This window comes from Coffea arabica, chromosome 6c, assembly GCF_036785885.1.
Source record: "Coffea arabica cultivar ET-39 chromosome 6c, Coffea Arabica ET-39 HiFi, whole genome shotgun sequence".
NCBI lineage: Eukaryota > Viridiplantae > Streptophyta > Magnoliopsida > Gentianales > Rubiaceae > Coffea > Coffea arabica.
Window position 1 is genome coordinate 57,810,429 of NC_092320.1, and position 24,409 is coordinate 57,834,837.

General features: G+C 40.6%; 1 long non-coding RNA gene across 2 annotated transcripts; it reads right to left on the reverse strand.

The window, feature by feature from the left end:
• Nucleotides 1-1,857: 1,857 nt before the first annotated feature.
• On the reverse strand, nucleotides 1,858-24,387 carry LOC140008924 (uncharacterized). Of its 2 annotated transcripts, none has more exons than XR_011816236.1 (4): nucleotides 24,001-24,387; nucleotides 21,330-21,392; nucleotides 16,094-16,156; nucleotides 1,858-2,067 (listed from the first exon to the last, which is right to left on the reverse strand). It is a non-coding gene; the product is annotated as an uncharacterized lncRNA (long non-coding RNA). The 2 variants fall into 2 exon arrangements; XR_011816237.1 differs by lacking the exon at nucleotides 1,858-2,067 and adding an exon at nucleotides 12,649-15,807.
• Nucleotides 24,388-24,409: the final 22 nt, after the last annotated feature.

Here is a 24,409-nt window from a genome sequence, read left to right on the forward strand (position 1 = left end):
AACACTTCACTAAACAATCACTTTTATAAAGATACGGTCCTCGCATTAGAGCCACTTCAATGTCATTGAGCATTCATTTCTGTGTCAAGAGACACTCATTTCACTGTCATTGCACATTCATTTCAATATCACTGCATATTCCGCCAATTCACCTCCTTATGTCCTCCAAAACAATAAAAAATCCACTACATTCAATAATCTGTTCAATAATCTCCCAACCTCATGGTAATACTCAAGTATATCGAAACATTTGCCCAAAGCTACTGTCTTACCCGACCAAGCCCTTTGCTGGCTCGAATAGTCCGTTGAACAGAGGGTTTTGGGGCCCAGTTTAGCCGATGCGGTGAGGCACACATACGGCTTACATTCATGCACACTTACAGTAACATTCAGTCAATTATCGACCTTTAAGCTCAACTAAATCGAATGTGATAAAGTACACCCTCGACTTAAAAGGCAAGGGACAATTGAGATACACTTCACAAGGAATCATTTAATAATAATTCATAATAAGCGCATTTGTCACATAATTTCACTTAGATACACATAAACAGTTTAACATAAATTCGAAAAACACTCACAAATTATCCAAATAATTTACTCTTGAGTCTCGAGTTTGTTTCCTGACTCGCAGCTACTTCCTGAGATAAATATATAATTCCATGGTAAATTTATAATTTGTAGATGTTCACCTATTTTTTAAATCATTCGAATTAGGTTTGACTTTAAAATATAATATATAACAAATTCAATATTTATTCTACCTTATTGTTTAAACTATTAAAATCAAGTCTGACCTTAAAATACAAAATATACGCAATATTTATTCCCCAATTTATTTTGAGACTTATTGACTTTATTATCTTAAATCAACAAATACACATACTTTCCAAATTAATAATTTATAAAATGTTTACATTAGAATTAAATCATTTTCTACTCAAGATTCTAAGTTTAAAACTTAGGAATATTCCATTGGTTCCCTTTTTAAATTAGTTAAACTCTAAGTTGTTTGTAAACTAAATTTTATTCCACTACACTCGTTCCTCAAATTTATAGTTTTTAACATATGTGTAAAGACAATATTAAGTGATTAGAAGCCAATTTAGGTATATAACTATCATGAGTTTTCTTCTCATTTGCTTTAATTTAACTCTACTCGTGGAACTAGATATAGTTGTTAAATCTCAGAGCAACCTTAGCTATCATTTATGAAAGCTTACAGGGTTGGAAATTAGATGAAATGCTGTTCAAAAATAGGTTTCCTCACGGCCAGCATCAAGTAGAATGCATTCAGAAAAACAAGAGAGAGGCAACGAGAAAGGCAGCTTTGCCAATCTCTGGTGTTTTGATCGTAACTGGAGCTACACTTATGGGATTGAGGCGAATTTTATACCATCAACATTTCTTATGAAGACATCGACACTCAGTTCTCACATTTTCAGGGTAAAAAATGGCCGGACAAAAGCACATTCTACTTCACTCCCACGGCCAACCAACCTGCACTCATTTCAACTTTAGTATTTAGTTGAGTTTCTACTGGTTCCAATCTTCCTTGTTGAGGTTTAAGGTCCGTATGACATGTTACATTTACTACACAGGTTTAGAAGTTAAAGTTTATAGAGGATCTGTGACAGCCCAACCTTCCCCTAAGGCATACCAAAGAAGTTAGCGGACTGCCTGCCCAACTCTCGCCAGGATAACTAAGACGGTTATACACAACTCAAAACGTGCCGGAATACAGTAGCGCGCGTAAACAAAGCAAAAATCATGAAACAGAAAAAGAAAATCGAAACTGAAACTGAATAGCGCCTGCCACGTCACCATCCGACCGGGACCCAATCGAATACAAGTGACTTCATATAATCCTTGAAATGGACATATATAAACCAAACATAACACATGAACATGAGTACACGCTTTTATCGACCACATTCGTATTTTTACAAATCAAAAGGGAACATTTGAATCCAAGTACAATTAGGGTTTCCAACCATTGAGGAGCTATACAAAATATCTAAACTAGCTCAACTCATGCTTCAAAATCACAGTTCCAAAAGTGGTTCCCTGTAAGGAAAACAAAGATAACGGAACGGGGTGAGTTAGAAGCTCAATGAGGTACCAAAAGCATAACAGTGGAAATCATGAGAAAAAACTTTTAGGGCATACATACACATCAAATAAGAGAAAAAAACGAACACCACTGATAGGGTGCAATTTATTCATTTATTTTATTATTAATTCCTCCTATTACCTGACTTGATGTGGATTTATTTGCTGGATTCTACTCACTTTTAGTATTTGACGTTTATTTCAGGGAGTAGAATATAAATATGATAACAGGTGCCAAATTGGGAAAAAAAAGAATTCAGATGAGAAAGCTTGTCCCAGGGGCACTTTTGGAAGAGAAGATGTCATGCCCATTTTGGTAATTTTCGCAAGGAAATGACGGACGGAGGGCTTCGCTTCCTGTGGAGGTCCCGCCGCAATTAAAAGAGGGAAAGGCAGCAACCCTGTGGGAGCTAGCTTGTTCTTGATTCTCCGTCTGGAGCTTAGCAGCAATTTTTGACTTTTCCCTTGTAATTCACTTTTTGGCTTGAGAAGCCTACGGATGTTAGGAAGAAAAGGCATTTGTTAGCCTCGGGCTTTGACTTTTCCTTTTCCTCTCTTTTGAATCCTGCGCATGGCAGGAGCATTGGAGAATTGTTTCTTTTGACTTTTTTCTTTAGCTTGAGACGAAGTGAAAACCACGAACTTTCGTAGCTTTTCTATTCATTCGATATATTGAGACGAATTGGATTTTGCCAAATTTCAACGGACATGGCCGCTGGTTTCTCTGCAATTTTGTGTGGGTTTAGTTCATCAATTATGAACTAATTTTTCCACTCTAGTCAAAGAGCAATGGATGCTTTGGGTCACCTAAAATTGTGAGATCATTCTAATTTAATCTTTTCCTTTTATTTATCGGTATTCGCATATTCCTTGATTGCTAAGCTTATGGTTATTTAATTAATTGGTTGTCTTGGATCCGGATAATTAATTGATTGGGTAATCTATTGTCAATTGGGGTATTAAATTCGTAATTGTTTAATTGCCTCAAAATAGTGACAGCTGGCATGATTAGATTTGTGTCAGGGGATTACGTGGGCTAATCTAAAATAACCCTGGTAGTGCGTTATTTGGTTAGAATAGGGCTCCTCTAATACGTAAGGCAATTGGGAAATTAAATCTTACGGGCGTACCTAGGATTATTTCTCAGTTAGAGCAGTGATTAACGGGCGTACCTTGATCACCGACACAGTAAGGAGGAGTTGGCTGCCATCGCTTGTTTGGTAGTTATAACCTATTTATTGGTAAATAAGTGGGATTGGCTTTGCATCAATGATCAATTAGGCGAACCATTGCTGAAGTTACTTCTTGGCTAGATCTTTAGTTAATATTTTCTTGATTGTAGTGGATTGCCATTTGACTTTTAATTGCCTACTTTATTTTATTTTTGATTGTTTCCTCGTTTTAATTAATTTAGGCCTTTAATTATTGTTATCCTGAGTTCAGAAAATTGTGGTTTAATTTCTAGTTAGTTGTTTATTTTTACTTTCCCATTTGAATTTATTTAATTATCGTCGTTCCTACAAAATCACCCCCTGTGTCACTTTGGATTTCTTAAGAAACGAATATACCCAATCTCTGTGGATACGACCCTACTTACCCTGTCTACAAATTCATAATCACTTGTGAAAAGGAATAACCATTCCATTCGGGTATATCGGATCAAGCAAATTTTTCGGGAACAGGGTGAATCAAGTAACCCATTGCACACCTAGAGTCCCTGCTCCAGTACTTGGAATTGGATTTTGGTCATTTTAACTGGCAATTAGGTTTAATTTTATTATTGCACAGGCTGACGACCTGTCAATTTTTGACGCCGCTGCCGGGGACTGGCGTTATTATTTGTTTCTTTTTAAATTCAATTTTTGTCTTAATTTTCTGGTTTTCTTCTAGTGTATGCCTCGATCTTCTCGCACAGGTGATTTGGTTTTTGACCCTGAGGTAGAGAAGACCGCGCGTAGAACGAGAAAGGAAACCAGACAGCTCAGAGAAGAGCACTCTAGTGCTACATCTCAAAGACCCGAGTCAGAAGTTGAACCAACAGATTCGTTTGGTAACACTTCGAGTGACTCTGACCAGGAGGAGTTCACCATGGCTAATGCACAAACATTAAGGGAGTTGGCTGCTCCTGATTTAACTCAGCAGCCTTTGTGCATTACTTTCCCCGCTTTAAATGACAACATTCCATTTGAACTAAAATCTGGTCTGATTCAGCTTTTACCCTCTTTTCATGGTTTACCAGGTGAAGAGCCGTATAAGCATCTGCAGGAGTTTGATGTCGTGTACAATAGTATGAAACCCCCAGAAATCACAGAAGAGCAGATAAAAATGAGGGCATTCCCCTTCTCCTTGAAAGATTCTGCGAAGGACTGGCCGTACTACCTGTCACCAGGTAGCATCACCACGTGGGGCCAATTGAAGAAAAAATTTCTGGATAAATATTTTCCTGCGTCCAGGGCTGCAAGTCTAAGGAAGGAAATTTGTGGGATCAAGCAGCATCCAGGGGAGTCACTTTACGAGTATTGGGAACGGTATAAGAACTTGTTGCGCAGGTGCCCCCAACACCAAATAAGTGAGCAGTTGATCATACAATATTTTTATGAGGGGCTCATTTTTAGAGACAGGAGCATCATTGATGCTGCAAGTGGAGGGGCACTGGTGAACAAAACCCCTCAGGAAGCACGGGAGCTAATAGAGGGGATGACAGAGAATTCACAGCAATTCAGTACAAGAGAGGATGTCCCAATACGTAGGGTGAATGAGGTAGAGACACCCTCTATACAGCAGCAGCTAAATGAGTTAACTGCGTTTGTTAGGCAACAGGCTGTGAGAAATGCATCACAAGCCAGGGTATGCGGGATTTGCACTGGTATAGGCCACTCTGCAGACATGTGCCCAATGATTCAGGAAGAAACTGCAGAACAGGTGAATATGGCTGACCACGAGCCCGCGCCAAGGAAGCAGTACGACCCTTACTCAAACACCTACAACCCCGGGTGGAGAGATCATCCCAACCTCAATTATCGAGGGAATAGGCAATCCAACTTCACGCCGAACAGGCAGTCTAACTTTGTGCCGAATAAGCCACCAGGGTACCAGCAGCAATACCAACCCCGACCACCTCCGCCACCTCAATCTGGTTCATCTACGGAGGAGATGCTGAAACAAATGATGACAACCATGGCGCAAAATCAGCAAAGGACGGAGGCAGCTATTATGCAAAATCAGCAAAAGACGGACTCCGAAATGCAGGACATAAGGAATCAGATAGGTCAAATGGCCACCAGAATTAATAGTTTGGAGTCCCAGAACCAAGGGAAGCTGCCATCTCAACCGGAGTTGAATCCGAAGAACGTGAGCGCAATGACCCTAAGGAGTGGGAAAGAAATTCAGGGGCCTGAACCTGTGATTTCCAAGGACAAGGATGAAGAGAAGATCGAAAATGATCTTGAAAGGGAGGACAGCAATGGTGCAGATCCAAAGGTACTTCATGACCCAATAATTACAGTTAAAACTAACCCACCTCCTTTTCCTAGCAGGTTGGAAAAATCGAAGAAACAGGATAAGGAAAAGGAGATCTTGGAGGTTTTTCGCAAGGTTGAGATAAATATCCCCCTCTTGGACGCCATCAAACAAGTACCAAAATATGCCAAGTTCCTAAGGGACTTGTGTGTAAACCGAAGGCGATTGAGGGGAGATGAACGGGTCATAGTTGGGAAAAATGTGTCTGCGGTCCTGCAGAGAAAGCTCCCACCAAAGTGCGGGGACCCAGATATGTTTACTATTCCCTGTAAGATAGGTAATACTGTGATCAGAAGGGCCATGTTGGATTTGGGAGCATCAATAAATGTCATGCTTAAGTCTATCTATGCTTCTCTAAAATTAGGTCCATTAAAAGAAACTGGAATAATCATTCAATTAGCTGACCGAACTAATGCATATCCTGATAGGTTGGTTGAAGATGTGTTGGTAAAAGTTAATGATTTGGTGTTTCCAGCTGATTTTTATGTACTTGATATGGATGATGATCACTCCCCTGATTCCTCACCTCTGTTATTGGGTAGACCTTTTATGAGCACAGCACAGACGAAAATTGATGTTAATAAGGGTATTCTGTCCATGGAGTTTGATGGGAAAATTGTGCATTTTAATATTTTTGATACTATGAAGTACCCCTCGAACTCCAACTTTAGCTCAGTTTTTTCTGTGAGTGCTATTGACCCTGTAGTACAGGAAGTGTTTGAAACTGATGGCAGGGATGAGATGGAGGTGGCTTTAACCAAGCACCTCGAGTTGGAGACAACTCCTCAGGTGGAGTGGAGTGAGGATTTAGAATGCACAATAGGTGCATTACACTCGTTGCAGACCACCACGAAAAGGTATGAAGTCTTACCTATTTTTACTCCCGAGCCTCACCAGAGGGTATTGCCATCTGTGGTGCAGGCACCTGTACTGGAGTTGAAACCTCTACCAGAGCACCTGAAATATGCATATCTAGGTGATAATGAGACACTCCCGGTGATTATCTCATCGGCACTGTCAAAAATCCAAGAAGAGAAATTGATCCGGGTCCTTAGAGAGCATAAAGAGGCGATAGGTTGGACAATTGCAGACATTAAGGGAATCAGCTCGGCCGTCTGTATGCATCGGATTAGACTAGAAGAGGATGCCAAACCTGTTAGGCAGGCTCAAAGAAGGCTCAACCCCCTCATGATGGAAGTTGTAAAGAAAGAGATTCTAAAATTGCTAGATGTGGGGATCATCTTTGCAATATCTGATAGCTCTTGGGTGAGTCCGGTCCAGGTAGTTCCAAAGAAGGCAGGAGTAACGGTAGAAGCCAACCAAACGGGTGAGCTCGTGCCAGTGCGCAAACCCACTAGATGGAGGCAATGTATAGACTACCGTAGGCTAAACGCCGTCACCAAAAAGGACCATTTTCCTCTCCCTTTCATTGATCAGATAGTTGAACGTTTAGCTGGTAGAGCTTATTATTGCTTTTTGGATGGATTTTCAGGATACTTTTAGATAGCAATTGCCCCAGAGGATCAAGAGAAGACAACCTTCACGTGCCCGTTCGGGACCTTTGCTTATAGACGAATGCCATTTGGGTTATGCAATGCACCTGCAACATTCCAGAGGTGTATGGTAAGTATTTTTTCTGAATATGTGGAGAAAATTATTGAAGTTTTCATGGACGATTTCAGTGTGTATGGTGATAGTTTTGACACTTGTTTAGATAACCTGAAATTGATCCTGATAAGGTGTATAGAGACTAATCTTGTGCTTAATTGGGAAAAATGTCATTTTATGGTTGAGCATGGGATAGTCCTGGGTCATATTGTATCGTCTAAGGGCATAGAAGTTGACAGGGCTAAAATATACATTATCTCTGCATTACCTTACCCCGCGAGTGTGCGGGAGGTGCGTTCTTTTCTTGGACATGCAGGTTTTTATCGAAGGTTCATCAAGGATTTTTCAAAAATTGGAGCCCCGTTGTTCCAACTTCTACAAAAGGATGTGACCTTCGAATTCGATGATAAGTGTGAGGAAGCTTTCAACAAGTTAAAAGAATTGTTGACTTCACCCCCAGTTATCCAGCCCCCTGACTGGAGTCTACCATTTGAGATCATGTGCGATGCCAGTGATCAGGCCGTAGGGGCTGTATTGGGGCAAAGAGTAGGGAAGGCAGCTCACGTCATCTATTATGCATCCTGGGCATTGAATGGAGCCTAGTTGAATTACTCCACCACTGAGAAGGAACTTCTTGCAGTTATTTTTGCTTTAGAAAAATTCAGGTCATATTTGCTAGGTGCTAAAGTAATTGTATTTTCTGACCATGCAGCATTAAGGTACCTAATGACCAAGAAAGATGCAAAGCCGAGGCTCATCAGGTGGATATTGCTACTACAGGAATTTGACCTGGAGATAAGAGACAAAAAAGGCTCAGAAAATCTAGTAGCAGACCATTTAAGTCGCATACCAATTGGGGAGGATAATGAGCCGTTGAGGGATGCATTCCCTGAAGAGCATTTATTTTCCTTAAATTCTCAATTGCCTTGGTATGCTGATTTGGTAAATTATCTAGTAACGGGTGATTTTCCTGCAGGTTGGCCAAAATCGAAGAAAGATAAATTGAAGAGTGACGCCAAGTATTTCATCTGAGACGACCCATACCTATGGAAAAGATGTGGCGACCAAATAATGAGGAGATGTGTAAGTGAAGTGGAGTTTCAATCAATTTTAGCTTTTTGTCATACTTTTGCCTGTGGAGGTCATTTTGGACCTAAGAGAACTGCTCATAAGATTTTAGAAAGTGGATTTTATTGGCTTTCATTGTTTAAAGATGCCTATGTGTTTTGTAAGTCCTGTGATCGCTGTCAAAGAGTAGGTAATATATCCCGCAGGGATCAAATGCCCCAGGTCCCGTTGATTTTTGTTGAAATTTTTTATGTCTGGGGTATAGATTTCATGGGACCTTTTCCTACTTCATTTGGTTATTTATATATTTTGTTGGCAGTTGATTATGTGTCTAAATGGGTGGAGGCTAAGGCCACTCGGACTAATGATTCGAGAATAGTTACAGATTTTATCAGGTCTAATATTTTTGTACGATTTGGAATGCCTAGAACTATTGTCAGTGATAGGGGAACGCACTTTTGCAACAAAACCATAGCTGCGTTGTTTCGCAAGTATGGTGTACTCCACCGGGTCTCAACGTCATACCACCCTCAGACCAACGGTCAAGCGGAGGTGTCAAATCGGGAGATTAAGTCCATTTTAGAGAAAATGGTGCGCCCTGATAGGAAAGATTGGAGCCAAAGGTTGGAGGACGCACTCTGGGCCTATCGGACGGCGTACAAGACTCCTATAGGGATGTCACCATACAGGTTGGTATTTGGGAAGCCGTGTCACCTTCCAGTGGAGTTCGAGCACAAGGCTTTTTGGGCGATAAAGCAATGTAATATGAATCTAGAAGAGGCCGGTGTTCAACGGAAGCTGGATTTGCAAGAATTGGAGGAGATCAGGAACGAAGCATACGAAAACGCCTTGATTTATAAGGAGAAAAGCCGGGCATTTCATGACCAACAAATTTCACGAAGAACATTTGAAGTTGGTCAGAAGGTCCTCCTATACCAATCAAGGCTCAAGCTATTCCCAGGTAAGCTACGTTCCCGTTGGATTGGACCTTTTATTGTAACTCATGTTTTTCCCTATGGTGCAGTTGAAATCCAGAGTGCTAAGACAGACAACAAATTTGTGGTGAATGGACACCGTCTCAAGTATTATTACGAAGGATTTTCAGGTGGAGAGGTGGAGACAATAAGGCTAGACGCACCACCGTGTCCTAATCAATGACACTTTACCATGTCTAGCCAAAGACATTAAAGAAAGGCGCTAATTGGGAGGCAACCCAATTGTTTCTGTCAATTACTTGTTGGTTTCGGGTCATAGTTTAAATCTATTTTCCCTTTAATTTGACTGATTTTGAGTTTCAGTTTTCGTTTTTGCTGATTTTTAGGTGTCCTTCATTCTTGACGCGCCCGCGTGGTGATGTGCAGGACGCTCACGATCAGGAAATTCTGAACTTCTGGGAGCTCTCCTGCCCTCATGACGTGCCCGCGTGGTGATGTGCAGGACGCTCACGATCAGGAAATTCTGAACTTCTGGGAGCTCTCCTGCCCTCATGACGTGCCCGCGTGGTGATGTGCAGGACGCTCACGATCAGGAAATTCTGAACTTCTGGGAGCTCTCCTGCCCTCATGACGTGCCCGCGTGGTGATGTGCAGGACGCTCACGATCAGAAAATTCTGAAACTTCTGGGAGCTCTTTTGGCCTCATGACGTGCCCGCGTCACGTTCGCGGGAAAGGTAAGGATTCAAATAAATAAAAAAAAATGAAAAAAAAATTGAAAAAAAATATAGAAAAACTATTATTATTATTTCAGTTATTCAAATAATAATAAAAAAAAATTTCCTCTTAACCGTAGCAATTTCTTTTATATAAAAAAAAAATTTTCCTCTTAACCGTAGCAATTTCTTTTATTTAAAAAAAAAAAAATTTCCTTCTTTTCTTTTCTTTCTTTCTTCTTTCTCTCTTCTTTCTTTCTTTGTTCTCCGCTGCTGTTTCCTCCTGTCGACTTGATCCAGTCGTCGACCCATCAACCGCCGCTTCCTCCACCTAGCCACGCCAAGCAGCCGCACGCCGCCGCTGCTGTAGCGCGCAGCCCAGAAGCAGCTCGCGCGCAAACCAGACCCTCCGCCCGCGCGCCTCTGCTGCTCACGCCACCGCCGCCCACTGACGAATCTTCTCCGCCACCAGATCTGCGCGGCGGCCGAAGTTTCTCCCACCATCGCGCGCCCCAAATCGCGCGCTCCGCCGCTCTTCGACCGCGCACGCGCCACGCCTTCCCCGCGCTGCTGCTCCTGCCGCAGCTCTTCCCTCACGCAACCACAGCCGTACCAGCCACAGCAGACCGCAGCCCCCTCTCACTCCAGCTTCACGACACAGCTAGCTGCTCTATCTGCAGACTGGCGGGGTACTAGTGGAGGTATTTGGACTTTATTCCCCAATTTTTGATATCTAATTGGTACTGCCTGGGTTGATAACTAGTTGCTATTGTCAACGGTTGGAGGTTATTTCTCGATTGTGTGATTTCCTCCAGTAGTACTGGTTGGTCTATTCTTGCTTGGAACTGCTATTTCTCTTGGGGTGTGTTAAATTGTGCAATTAATTGGCCAACTGGAGCCATTTGTTGGGACTTTGGGTGAGCTAAATTGCTGTGATTGGTTGTTGACTTTGGGCGACACTTTTTGGGTTTTTAGTTGGGTTATTTCTGAAATTTCTTGTTGCTTTGGAGAGACTGGCCGCATGCTCTACTTGTTGAGATTGGTAATATTCAGTTTAATTACTTGTTGAATTGCTGATTTTGAGGGGTCTTCCTGTATCGGGCATTGGGCATTGCTACTTGCTCAAACTCCTCTTTTTGTTATTGGTTGGGTCCTTCCTGGGGAATTATTGTTGTGATCTGCTGAGTTTCCTTTGCTAGTTACATTTGCTGGTTTCTATACCTGTTGAAGCTTCTTGTTGGTTTGAGTTCACTGTGGGAGGACATGGTGCGACCGAAGTCATCCTCTAGGTCTAGGGCCTCTCAGTCTCAACCCCCTCCACAGGCATCTATTCCGGTGAATACACCTACCAACCTACCGTACTCTTCTAATGTCCGAACCCGCTTGGGTAGGGGTAGGGTGCTCAGGTAGATACCCCAGCTCACTTTGGAGGGCACTTGACCTTAACCAGACCTGCGGATCAGCAGAGGTATGCCAAAGTCTGTGAGCGGCGTATCATACCTTGTAAGACTAGTGACAAATTAAGCATGATGGGCCTAGGCATACGAGAGGAGGTCGAGCAGATGTTTACAGCCATCGGGTGGCGCCCATATCTCTATATCTTCTGTCCCGCATTTGTCGAGCTGACTCGGGAGTTTTATGCTACCTTTGAGTTTGAGTTGCCCTCGAGGTTCACCGTTGCGACACCTAATGTCATTCGCTTCCGTCTGATGGGTCGGGAATTTAATTTTTCGATTACCGAATTTAATTTGGCATTCGGATTCATTACTCGAGAGTATGCGGAGACGAGGGAGTATAGTGAGAGTGCCTGTAACTATGTAGAGCCATTCCTCTCCCGCTACCATGATGTATGGGAGGAAATATCCGTCGATGGGGAGCGCTACGATCCTTCTCGATCTAGGAGTTCCTTTCTTAAGGACCCTAGTGCCCGCTATGTTCAGCGATTTTTAGCCTGCAGCTACTCAGGGCGCAAGGACAGCTCCGGTATACTCTCTCGCCCCGAGTTTTTCTTCCTCTGGAGCATGAAGAACAACATCAAGGTCAATTTGGGGTGTTGGTTGGCGGCGCAGTTCAAGACGGTTCTGACCAAGAAGAACAAACCTCTGATCCTTGGGTCCTTTATCACTCACTTGGCGACCGAGCTAGGGGTTCTTGACTTGGAGGACCATGACCTACATTTGGCATTCGAGATAGAGCTCTTGGATGTGGATTGCTTAGAGAGGATGGGAATCGTCGAGCGCTTGCCCGATGGTTCCTACCAGTTTACCCCTCCGGGACCACCTCGAGCTCCGGGTGCACGCCCTACGCCCCGACCAGGACCCTCTTCCTTTCATGAGTCGGCCGAGGACACGGCTGGGCCGTCATCTTCTGCACCACCTCCACGCCGTGGGACTTCTGAATGGCAGCAACTCCAGGAGCAGGTTCAGGATTTGCAGGCCCGAATGAACAACGTCGACGCCAATGTCGCAGGCATAGCACAGAATTTGGCGCAGTTTCTGATGCATACAGGCTTTGCACCTCCATTCCCACCTCGCCCTCCGCTATGACCCAATTTCAGGGAAGTTTGGCTAATTCCCTCTCACTTTTGCTTCACTTTTGGCTTTTATTTGTCACATTGAGGACAATGTGTCCTATAGGTGTGGGGGGGGGATCTAAAGTTATGCAAGTGTGCTCCGTTTTTAGTAGTTTTCAGTTTTCAGCTTTTCATTTTAGTAGTTTTTAGTGTTTTTAGTTTTAGTAATTTTAGTTTGTAGTTTTTAGTTTTTTTAAGTTTTTAGCTTTGGGTTTTAGTTTTTAGCCGTTTTTCGTTTTATTTTCTTTTTGTTCATTCTCTTTCAATCTTGATCTTGTTGGTTAATGTGAAAAAAAAAGAAAAAAAAAAGAAAAAGAAAAAGAAAAGTGAGTTTTTAGTTTTAGTAGTTTTTCGTAGTTTCATTTCTAGTTGCTCGTTTTCGTTCTTTCTTCTTGGTGCTTACCCTTCATGTGAATGCTAAAAGTTGAGATGTGGACTTATTGACTCCAAGTCTACTTTTGCCAAGTTTTTAAAATACAAAATGTATCGGGTTAATGTGGTTGGATCCAGAATATCTTCCTGGTGAATATCGAATTGCTCGGCTCCTTTGATTTCTGTGATTAATTTCTCTAGGCATGGGGAATGACTGTTGGCATTTTAATGTGAACTGGTCCAATATTGACTCCAGTTCTCTATGTTTGACAATAATGAGGCGAGCTGTTCCTATTTTTGGTTCTTAGTGTTGTTAGTATGTGTTTTTGGCTTTGCTTGGCTGTGAATAAGCTTGACTGTACTCCGCTATTAAGTTACTACTGAGTAACCGGGGATCGGCACCTAAAAGTGTCGATTCTCGCGACAAAAGGTGGTACTTTATATGAGTACGTGGTCGTATAGCGGTAGGAGCTGAGTAACCGGGCTCCTTCATTTAAAAATGTTGGAGTTCGCGTCAAAATGCCCCGACGGCTAACGACTAAGTCTTTTTGTATTAATTATTATTGTTCTGAAAAAAAAGGAAAAAAAATGAAAAAAAGAGAGAATAAATAATGGGAAGGCTTGCTGGTTTTTGGACTTAATATGGAGACTTGTGTGAATATTTGGACCGTTAGCTGATAAATGTTGTGCGCCATTCCCTTTTCTTAGAGTAGTTAACCTGGAAATTGAAGGAATTGGCAGTTTAGGGGCTAACCGGGGGGATGCTTCTTGGATTCTAATCACCAATGCTCGATATGTGTTTTTCTCTTGAATGTCTTGGCAATATAGGAGATTGGGCAATGGCCATCGTCGAATTTTGGTGTTCGTTTACTTTTCTTATGCTTGAGGACAAGCATGGTTTAGGTGTGGGGGGAATTGATAGGGTGCAATTTATTCATTTATTTTATTATTAATTCCTCCTATTACCTGACTTGATGTGGATTTATTTGCTGGATTCTACTCACTTTTAGTATTTGACGTTTATTTCAGGGAGTAGAATATAAATATGATAACAGGTGCCAAATTGGGAAAAAAAAGAATTCAGATGAGAAAGCTTGTCCCAGGGGCACTTTTGGAAGAGAAGATGTCATGCCCATTTTGGTAATTTTCGCAAGGAAATGACGGACGGAGGGCTTCGCTTCCTGTGGAGGTCCCGCCGCAATTAAAAGAGGGAAAGGCAGCAACCCTGTGGGAGCTAGCTTGTTCTTGATTCTCCGTCTGGAGCTTAGCAGCAATTTTTGACTTTTCCCTTGTAATTCACTTTTTGGCTTGAGAAGCCTACGGATGTTAGGAAGAAAAGGCATTTGTTAGCCTCGGACTTTGACTTTTCCTTTTCCTCTCTTTTGAATCCTGCGCATGGCAGGAGCATTGGAGAATTGTTTCTTTTGACTTTTTTCTTTAGCTTGAGACGAAGTGAAAACCATGAACTTTCGTAGCTTTTCTATTCATTCGATATATTGAGACGAATTGGATTTTGCCAAATTTCAACGGACATGGCCGCTAGTTTCTCTGCAATTTTGTGTGGGTTTAGTTCATCAATTATGAACTAATTTTTCCACTCTAGTCAAGGAGCAATGGATGCTTTGGGTCACCTAAAATTGTGAGATCATTCTAATTTAATATTTTCCTTTTATTTATCGGTATTCGCATATTCCTTGATTGCTAAGCTTATGGTTATTTAATTAATTACTTGTCTTGGATCCGGATAATTAATTGATTGGGTAATCTATTGTCAATTGGGGTATTAAATCCGTAATTGTTTAATTACCTCAAAATAGTGACAATTGGCATGATTAGATTTGTGTCAGGGGATTACGTGGGCTAATCTAAAATAACCCTGGTAGTGCGTTATTTGGTTAGAATAGGGCTCCTCTAATACGTAAGGCAATTGGGAAATTAAATCTTACGGGCGTACCTAAGATTATTTCTCAATTAGAGCAGTGATTAACGGGCGTACCTTGATCACCGACACAGTAAGGAGGAGTTGGCTGCCATCGCTTGTTTGGTAGTTATAACCTATTTATTGGTAAATAAGTGGGATTGGCTTTGCATCAATGATCAATTAGGTGAACCATTGCTGAAGTTACTTCTTGGCTAGATCTTTAGTTAATATTTTCTTGATTGTAGTGGATTGCCATTTGACTTTTAATTGCCTACTTTATTTTATTTTTGATTGTTTCCTCGTTTTAATTAATTTAGGCCTTTAATTATTGTTATCCTGAGTTCAGAAAATTGTGGTTTAATTTCTAGTTAGTTGTTTATTTTTACTTTCCCATTTGAATTTATTTAATTATCGTCGTTCCTACAAAATCACCCCCTGTGTCACTTTGGATTTCTTAAGAAACGAATATACCCAGTCTCTGTGGATACGACCCTACTTACCCTGTCTACAAATTCATAATCACTTGTGAAAAGGAATAACCATTCCATTCGGGTATATCGGATCAAGCAAACTTTTCGGGAATAGGGTGAATCAAATAACCCATTGCACACCTAGAGTCCCTGCTCCAGTACTTGGAATTGGGTTTTGGTCATTTTAACTGGCAATTAGGTTTAATTTTATTATTGCACAGGCTGACGACCTGTCAACCACAATTTAAAGGATACAGGTGGCCCTCAGGAGCCAAATCCCCGTTGCAATACTTGATCCAGCTTCGTTGACTCTCCGTCAATGTTGAATAACACACTCATGTCGGTAGACCCCTCTTACGCCAAAATCCCGTTCACCAAACATACCCCTTATCGGGCCCGAACGCCGAACAGGAACAGTAGTGGTACTACTCGAGTATACCGGAATCAAGAGTCTCAATACCCAAAGATTATCCAGGAACAGGTACCCATGGATTGTCAATTATCTTGACCAAGCACCTGCTGGCTCGATTTAATTAACTCCGCATGAGGTTGAGCTCAAGTTTAACAGAAAGATCATTGGACACACTTCCAAACGATCTCATAATAAGTGCAAGTAGCAAGTTCAAGTACATAACAAGTACAAGTAATAGATTCCAGTTCATTCAGTACAGGCAAGAGAACGAGTGTGATAAAGTACACCCTCGTCTCATTCAGAATAACAGAGTTTCATAGTTATCCATGTCACACATTTCAAGTATAGATGAACCAATTAAACAACAATTCAAGGGAGTGATACACTCACCTATTAAGGCGAAATAACGTCCAGAATATCTTTCCGAGTAACACTCTCAATCACCGATGAACCCTAAGGTTAATCAAGAGAAAATATTACAGTTCCTCTAGCAAAAGTTAGGTGAATCGAAAACAATTCAAATACTACTAGTACAAAGTATAAATATGATTTTGGAAGTGAAAAGAGTACATTTAAACCAAAGGACATGAGTAAAATATTTGGAAAACTTATGCTCGCTCGTAAAACTTTGAAATATCCATTTGAGTTGAAGAAATGAAGAAAATGTATTTCTATTAATTGTAAATTTCATTTTTTCCAAGTGTACAAGTTTTAGCCAGGTTTGAACTTATATACCTCGATAAAAGAAGATGCAAATATCCTAGATGGTTTATATGGTATTCGCTCTCAAATCGTTGCCTAATCCTCGAGCGTAAATTTGGGCAGCACACATTTTATATTTACCTATGTTCCAGCCACTTATGGCTTCATTATTTTCCTCAATCAACTCCAAAGTCATACACAATATAAATTCATCACAACAGCCATTCAATAGGCTCAAAGTCATTCAAGTACAAGATTTAACTAGGAAAATGACCGGAAATGAGCTTTAAGCTAAGAAACCAAAAAGGCAGATTCACCACTACTTAGCGTATCGGACATAACCGAAACTACGCTTATTGGATTGAAGTCCAAGTTATACCGTTTCGAAGCTAAGACAGAGGGTTATAACTTTGATGAAGACTACTTAGTCCAATTCTCACCCTAACTAGGTCAAGTTTACCAAAATAACCCCAGATTTTCCAGTTCGAAGCTCATTGCGAAATTCAACTAGCAGTTCTGATTCATTCAATCATATCTCAACACACCCAACTCCGATTCAGGTAATTCCAAAGCCATTTGAAAGTAAGATACAAGGCTATAATTCTTAAGGAGATTTCGACAATCAATTCGGTAATATTCCTGGTCAAACTAACCACTTACAGAGGCTGATTATCATTTTTGACAGATACATGGCAGCAGGGGTAATTTTGTCATTTCACAAGATACCCTACTCCGATTGAGCTGAAATTTTGTAGGAAGCTAGTTAACATCATTTTCTACAACTTTCATGTTTTAAGCTAAGGCTGATTCGGCTTCTAACATGCTCAAATAAAGACAGACAGAACAGGGAAAATTAGAACCCTAAAGCTGAAATTTCCGTACAAAACTGAAATTTTCCGCAAACAATCGTAACTAACATATACAAGCTCCATTTTACACCATAACAAGCTATCATACCATGATTAAACCATAATCATCCCATAAAATCAGAAAAATCTCCATTAGATCAGAAATTCAACAAACACTAGTTCAACCCATGAAGTCTTCCACAAATTAACATGTTAGACCACTAGAAACCACTAATCTTTCCTTATTAAGAACAAAAAGGAGATTTCTTAGCAACTTACCTTTACAACTCAAGAAAGATGGCAACTTAGCACCTCCACTTCTAAAACCACTCCACCACCTTCTTCAATCCTATCTAGCAATAGGTTTTTATGGAGGAATTTGAAGTTTAAATGGTTGGATCAAGAGATTAAACAAGAGAATAGAAGGTAAAAGTTGAGGAATTTTCTCTCTTTTCTCTCTATGTTGTTCGGCCAAGAGAAAGAAAAATGAAGATGAAATTGGTCAAAATTCATGTTTAGTAAATGTGAAAGAAAGTAGTCAAAGTCCACCCTCCAATCAAAACGCGGCACCTAGCACCTTTTAGGTTTAACACTTATCCTTTTGTCTCTCCTAACAAATTAATCTAGCTAACCTCTAGTTATCTCCTAGCACCTAGTCAATTAATCCCTTAATGCAAAACTGAATCTAATTGGTCGAATTAACCGCACTTAACGCACTAGCGGGTCCCACGTCCACTATACACTTCAAATATCTCATGAACTAACTTATACTAGAAAAATAATTTAAAAACTGTATTTACTTATAAAAATATCTCTAAAGTTAACATAATAACAAAAATGTAGAAAACGGGTACAACGAAAGAAAATAAGGCCTAGAAATTCAGAAAATTTTCGAGTTCTCACACTCTCTCCCCCTTAAAAGAATTTCGTCCTCGAAATTTTTTATCATCGCCTTCTTCGGGATACAAAACTTTTATTACTTCCTTCTCACAATCAAATTGAGCACCGTACTTAGTTAACCAATCAGTATCCCTTCACTAGCCAAGCTCATTGAATTTTTCGTATAGTTTTTTCTTCCTTCTCAAAGTGAAATTCTTATACACCATTCTAGTGGTCGTACGGTGGAATACCAGAATCTTACCTTCCACGTCTTCAAACGAGTCAGGGGCTTGATGTTGCTATAGGGCATACGCCCGAGCCGACACCTTTTGTCCATCCTTCTTCCCCTTCGACTGGTCAGGGTTGGTCGTGGTTGGTTGTTGGTTCCTACTCCCTTCTCGAGATCGGCCTGCGCAGTTTGCAATTTGATGATCTGCGCTCCCACAACGCAAACATTTTCTTCCTTTCTTCCAACAGACTCCTCCGTGTGATTCGGCTTCCCACAGTAACCGCAGGGACCACGGGAAGTGGAGACTGAGCCTCTCTGTGAGGCACCACTTGACATCCCTGGTAGTTGTACTCCCCCGTTGCCCCTTCCAATCTTAGGAGGCGTACCCTTATCCCCTTGCTCTGAGCTACTTCCAAGAAATCCTCTTTTCTTAGTTTGGAAGTTTCTAACTTGTAACCTCGCGCTTTCAACTCGTTGAACTTTCTCCACCGCATCACTAAAGGCATTGAGTTGGGCTATCGCCAAGTCCTTCTGAATCTCAACATTTAATCTCTGGACAAAACGCCTTATCCTCCATTGTTCGGTCACAATTAGTTCGGGAGCGAACTTAGACAACCTGGTGAACTGGCTCTCACATTCGGTGACACTTTGAGTTCCCTGCCGAAGCCTAATGAATTCATCTTCTTTCTTTTCCTAGATCAGAGGTGGGAAATACTTCGTGTTGAACTCTCTCATAAAATTCACCCACGTCCTTGGGGTTTGTTCTCTTTCCTATTTCAGTCTTATGATATTCCATCAAGAACAGGCTGCTCCCTCCAGTTGAAAGACGGCAAATATTACCTGTCGCTCCTCAGTATAATGTAGCGTGGCAAAAATATCAATCATCTTCTCTAGCCACCTCTCGGCCACATCAGGGTTGGGTCCTCCAAGAAATTCGGTGGTGAGAACTTTTGAAATCGTTCAAGAGCTTTATCCTCACCCTCGGTATGATTACCAGGATTTCCCGGCTGAGTAATAGGATTTTGGCCTTACTGTTCCACTACGTGAGCCAAAAGGTCGGTCGTTCAGGGTTGGATTCAGGCATTGGTTCCCGATTTCCCCCTTCATTCAAGGGTTGCCTACATCCACAGCCCCGGCCTCGTCCATTACGAGTTCCTTCCATTGGATTAACTAATCTAGGCTCAAGGTGCGAATACAATATACAACTAACGAGGTCAGTCAGTCAGATATATATAATACATCCGAATCAATTCAAAAGCAAATATACATATAACACGACTATATCAAACAAATCACACAGTAACAGTCAGTCAAATACAAGCAAAGGAAATTCTAGGGAAGTAAGGGGGTCATTCAATAGTACACACTATGAACTAAACCAGGAGTACAAAAGCAACTAACGAAAAGCTCCCCCCCTAGGGTTCTATCCGTAATCTACAAAAAATCGCAATTTATCTCTTAAGCAGGGTTAATCATCCACACATCATATAAAGTTCCGTAGAATCAGATGTCTAATTCGCCAAGTCATTCTAACCTAGGCTTCCATCCCATTTCGTATTCGGGTACAAGAATCCAAAATAAGAGAATTTACCACTCGAGCTGGCCAGTCCCAAGAGTAAATCATCTACATTTGAAATTCCTACCCGACATATGTATTCATAGTCTCTAAGTACCAAAATAATGTTTTAAAACCTATAATACACTGTGATCCATAGCTTATGCTCAAAAGAGCACTTAGTCCCTTACACTCATTCACATGATCGAGACCACAACACCACTTGGCCCCAAACTCACTCCGGGTAGAGACCACGCGAAACGGTTCTGATATCACCTGTGATAGCCCCACCTTCCCCTAAGGTGTACCAAAGAGGTTAGCGGACTGCCTGCCTAACTCTCGCTAGGACTACTAAGGCGGTTATACACAACTCAAAACGTGTCGGAATACAGTAGCGCGCGTAAACAAAGCAAAAATCACGAAATAGAAAAAGAAAATCGAAATAGAAAGTGAATAGTGCCTGCCACGTCACCATCCGACCGGGACCCAATCGAATACAAGTGACTTCATATAATCCTTGAAATGGACATATATAAACCAAACATAACACATGAACATGAGTACATGCTTTTATCAACCACATTCATATTTTTATAAATCAAAAGGGAACATTTGAATCCAAGTACAATTAGGATTTCCAACCATTGAGGAGCTATACAAAATATCTAAACTAGCTCAACTCATGCTTCAAAATCACAGTTCCAAAAGTGGTTCCTTGTAAGGAAAACAAGGATAACGGAACGGGGTGAGTTAGAAGCTCAATGAGGTACCAAAAGCATAACGGTGAAAATCATGAGAAAACACTTTTAGGGCACACATACACATCAAGTAAGAGAAATAAACGAACACCACAATTTAAAAGATACAGGTGGCCCTCAGGAGCCAAATCCCCGTTGCAATACTTGATCCAACTTTGTTGACTCTCCGTCAATGTTTAATAACACACTCATGTCCGTTGACCTCTCTTACGCCAAAATCCCGTTCACCAAACATACCCCTTACCGGGTCCGAACGCCGAACGGGAACAGTAATGGTAATACTCGAGTATAGCGAAATCAAGAGTTTCAATACCCAAAGATTCTCCAGGAACAGGTACCCATGGATTGTCAATTACCTCAACCAAGCCCTTGCTGGCTTGATTTAATTAACTCCCCATGAGGTTGAGCTCAAGTTTAACAGGAAGATCGTTGGACACACTTCCAAAAGATTTCATAACAAGTGCAAGTAGCAAGTTCAAGTACATAACAAGTACAAGTAATAGATTCCAGTTCATTCAGTACAGGCAAGAGAACGAGTGCAATAAAGTACACCCTCGTCTCATTCAGAATAACAGAGTTTCATAGTTATCCATGTCACACATTTCAAGTATAGATGAACCAATTAAACAACAATTCAAGGGAGTGATACACTCACCTATTAAAGCGAAATAACGTCCAGAATATCTTTCCGGGTAACACTCTCAATCACCGATGAATCCTAAGGTTAATCAAGAGAAAATATTACAGTTCCTTCAGCAAAAGTTAGGTGAATTGAAAACAATTCAAATACTACTAGTACAAAGTATAAAAATGATTTTGGAAGTGAAAAGAGTACATTTAAACCAAAGGACATGAGTAAAATATTTGAAAAACTTATTCTCGCTCATAAAACTTTGAAATATCCATTTGAGTCGAAGAAATGAAGAAAATGTATTTCTATTAGTCGTAAATTTCATTTTTTCCAAGTGTACAAGTTTCAGCCAGACTTGAACTTATATACCTCGATAAAAAAAGACGCAAATATTCTAGATGGTTCATATGGTATTTGCTCTCAAATCGTTACCTAATTCTCGAGCGTAAATTTGGGCAGCACGTCCTTTGTATTTACCTATTTTCCAGCCACTTATGGCTTCATTATTTTCCTCAATCAACTCCAAAGTCATACACAATATAAATTCATCACAACAGCCATTCAATAGGCTCAAAGTCATTCAAGTACAAGATTTAGCTAGGAAAATGACCGGAAATGAGCTTTAAGCTAAGAAACCAAAAAGGCAGATTCACCGCTACTTAGCGTATCGGACATAACTGAAACTACGCTTATTGGATTGAAGTGCAAGTTATACCGTTTCGAAGTTAAGACAGAGGGCTATAACTTTGATGAAAACTACTTAATCCAGTTCTCACCCTAACTAGGTCAAGTTTACCAAAACAACCCCAGATTTTCCAGTTCAAAGCTCACTATGAAATTCAACTAGCAGTCCTGATTCATTCAATCATATCTCAACACACCCAACTGTAATTCAGGTAATTCCAAAGCCATTTGAAAGCTAAGATAGAAGACTATAATTCTTAAGAAGATGTCGACAACCAATTCGGTAATATTCCTGGTCAAACTAACCACTTACAGAGGCTGATTATCATTTTTGACAGAAACAGGGCAGCAGGGGCAATTTTGTCATGTCACAAGATACCTGCTCCGATTGAGCTGAAATTCTGCAGGCAGCTAGTTAACATCATTTTCTACAACTTTCATGTTTTAAGCTAAGATTGATTCAGCTTCTAGCATGCTCAAATAAAGCCAGACAGAACAGGAAAAAATTGGAACCCTAAAGCTGAAATTTCTGCATAAAACTGAAATTTTCAGCAAACAATCGTAACTAACATATACAAGCTCCATTTTACACCATAACAAGCTATCATACCATAATTAAACCATAATCATCCCATAAAATCAGAAAAATCTCCATTAAATCAGAAATTCAACAAACACTAGTTCAACCCATGAAGTCTTCCACAAATTAACATGTTAGGCCACTAGAAACCACTAATCTTTCCTTATTAAGAACAAAAAGGAGATTTCTTAGCAACTTACCTTTACAACTCAAGAAAGATGGCAACTTAGCACCTCCACTTCTAAAACCACTCCACCACCTTCTTCAATCCTACCTAGCAATAGGTTTTTATGGAGGAATTTGAAGTTTAAATGGTTGGATCAAGAGATTAAACAAGAGAATAGAAGGTAAAAGTTGAGGAATTTTCTCTCTTTTCTCTCTATGTTGTTCGGCCAAGAGAAAGAAAAATGAAGATGAAATTGGTCAAAATTCATGTTTAGTAAGGTGAAAGAAAGTAGTCAAAGTCCACCCTCCAATCAAAACGCGCCACCTAGCACCTTTTAGGTTTAACACTTATCCTTTTGTCTCTCCTAACAAATTAATCTAGCTAACCTCCAATTATCTCCTAACACCTAGTCAATTAATCCCTTAATGCAAAATTGAACCTAATTGGCCAAATTAACTACACTTAACGCACTAGCGGGTCCCACATCCACTATACACTTCAAATATCTCATTAACTAACTTATACTAGAAAATAATTTAAAAACTGTATTTACTTGTAAAAATATCTCTAAAGTTAACATAATAACAAAAATGTAGAAAACGGATACAAAGAAAGAAAATAAGGCCTAGAAATTCAGAAAATTTTCGGGTTCTCACGGGATCATCAAAGTTTCTTTCTTCTCCCCTCCTCGGTTGCAGCAAATGCTTTTTCCAGTAAAACAGTGGCTTATCTTTTGGCATTTTCTCGCCTTTACTTCCTCAGTTTCTGGTCTCAATCACTTATGCAGAGGACACTCAATCTACTGCAGGTTATCCTAAGCTAAGCAGAGTCGTTCATGACCAAAATTCAGAGGAAAGCTGGGCTAAATCCCGTGCCTGAGCTTAGCAGCAAAACCTGATGCATGGCAGCATGCATCAGACTCCATCGAATTCAGTTTTACGTCCCAACTGAACGTATAGAGGCTAATGACTTAGCTAAAAATTATCCTAAAGAAAGGATGACAGTTTATGATCAGAATTCACGAGAATACTGAAGAAATATCTGTTGCAAGCACTTCTTAATGTTATCATCCCAAGAAAAATTTGATAACAGTTGCAGGTTCAGGCTTTAATCTCAGTTTTCTGCAATTTCCCTTTTCCTGCAATTTTACAGTTGCTACCCGACATTTACTTCAGCCACAAGCTCAAATTCCCAGCTAAATTCGACATGCAGCTGGTGTTTATCCAATTATACCAACTAAAGAGCGAGTTGTTATAAAATCTTACCTGTTCCCCTTAAAATTCGATGTTGCAGGCTGCTCAAGTTTCGGTTTCAGCTCCTCAATTCCTAGCACTCGATTCTCCCGTTCCTTGCAGTCCCTTCCTCAGCTCTGGCTAATTGATTATGATGCTTACCTAAGTTGTAACTGGTTTCTCTTAACCTTGCTCTCTCTCTTTTCACTCACTCGAGTCTGTTTTTGAAAGAAAGTAAGAAAGGACGACAGCTTTGGTTTTGTCTCAGCCACCGCCAATTTTTGTTTCTTTACGCTGTTCTCATTCGGTTATTGCTTATTCAGCAATTTGGTGATGCATTCCCTCCTGACAGCTGTCTCAATTCACCACCCAACCTCAGTTAGATCCTAACCTCCCACCGCTTGGATTTAGCAGATAATTGCCTAGCTTCCATTCGGTTCCA